The sequence below is a fragment of the Coregonus clupeaformis genome, unplaced genomic scaffold (assembly GCF_020615455.1).
Source record: "Coregonus clupeaformis isolate EN_2021a unplaced genomic scaffold, ASM2061545v1 scaf2971, whole genome shotgun sequence".
NCBI lineage: Eukaryota > Metazoa > Chordata > Actinopteri > Salmoniformes > Salmonidae > Coregonus > Coregonus clupeaformis.
Window position 1 is genome coordinate 48,991 of NW_025536425.1, and position 1,730 is coordinate 50,720.

Below are 1,730 nucleotides of genomic sequence, written 5' to 3' on the forward strand. Positions count from 1 at the left end.
GTTTCCGAGGTACTCGGGTTATCCTCTCCTGAGACTCTCTCCAGAGTGGGTAAAAGGCTGGGCAGTCTCGTCCAATTAGGACAGGGACGGGGAGGGAATCAACCACCCCCGCCGTCGTGTGTATGGTTCCCTGTGTGCTGGTCATTGTAAGTTCAGTAATGGGGTATTCTCTGGTGTCCCCATGGACACAGGAAACTGGGAGGACTTTCCCCGGGGTCAGACACGTTGGGCCCACCAAATCCTTACGCACCAGGGTGGCCCGGCTACCAGAATCCAGTAAGGCCTCCACATCATGGTGATTCACAGTTACCGGGCAGGTGGGGGTCGATCTGGGCCGCCATCTACGACTCCCAAGAGCGAGGCAAAACGGTGTGTGGGTGCTGAGCTGGAGGACTCCGCAGTGGGCATAGGTTCATCGGCTGGTTTCCCACACTGCCAGGAGATATGTCCCATCTCCCCACACCGGTAACACTGTCGAGTTTCCCCCTCCTGGTGTACTCTTCTTGGACCCGTCTGGTTTCTGGCTCCCCCTGGAGCCGGGATAAGTCCTGACGTGGCTGGGTTCGAGACCTTGGGGTCCTTTGGACGGGTTCTTCCCATTTGTGGTGGGGCCGCACTCCTGGGGTCTTTTCGGGAAGCATTCAGCATCTCCGCTGTGGCCTGGTACTTTTCCACAGCCTCCACGGTCAGATCAGCCGTGGTCAAGGCCTGTTGACTGATGAACCGTTTTGCCTCATAAGGCAGGGCGCGTAGGTAACGATCCACCACAACGGCCTCCACCACCGCCGCTGCTGGATTCCTCTGCGGATCAAGCCATTTCCTTGCGATTCGGACAAGTTCATGCATCTGCGCCCGAGGAGGTTGGTCTGGTTGGAAGGTCCAGCTGTGAAAGCGCTGGGCCATACCAAACTTTGTGAGTCCACATCTGCTGAGGATCTCAGACTTCAGGGCATCATAGTCAGTAACCTGGTCAGGGCCCAGGTCCCGGACAGCATTCAGCGATTCCCCGGTTAGAAAGGGGGCTAACAGACCAACCCACTGTTGCTTGGGCCAGGCTTCCCTAGTGGCCGTGGCCTCAAATGCATGCAGGTATGCCTCAATGTCATCGGTAGCTCCCATCTTAGATATAAAGTCACTTGCCTTTATTGGGCGGGTATTTTGGACAACCCTCTGTCTCTGCAACTGCAATTCCTCTGCCTTCAGAAGGTTGGCTTTCTTTTGCTCCTCCAAGAGAGCCACGTTTGCTTGCATCTGGGCTTGCTGGCCAGCAACAAGGGCTTTCAATATGTCCTCCATTTCAGTCGGCGGGGAGCCTACGGCCAACTTGGAAAACTGGGTGATCAAACCTTCGGTATCCTCCTCTGACATGCACTATTAACGCTTGAGCGTGCCCGTATTCTCCACCATCTGTGATGTCACGAGAGGCTACACAGCTTTCAGCGGGATTGCTCAAGTAGTGCAAGGAGACCAGGTTCAACCAAAACAAGGATTTTATTAAAGGTCTTGGGAAACTAACGAAAGTATAACACAATTCTGTTCTCTGGTGGCTCTTAAGGGTTAACAGTTCAGGGATGTCTCTTCCACATCCAAAATCATAACTCTCCCTCGCTCAAATAACTTTTCCCCAGTCTTACTGTCTTCCACGTTGCAGCTAGTGGCCAACCCAGCAAAACGTCCTTCCAAATGTCCCACACGTATTTCCACAGGTGCATATATCCAAAGGTGAGTAT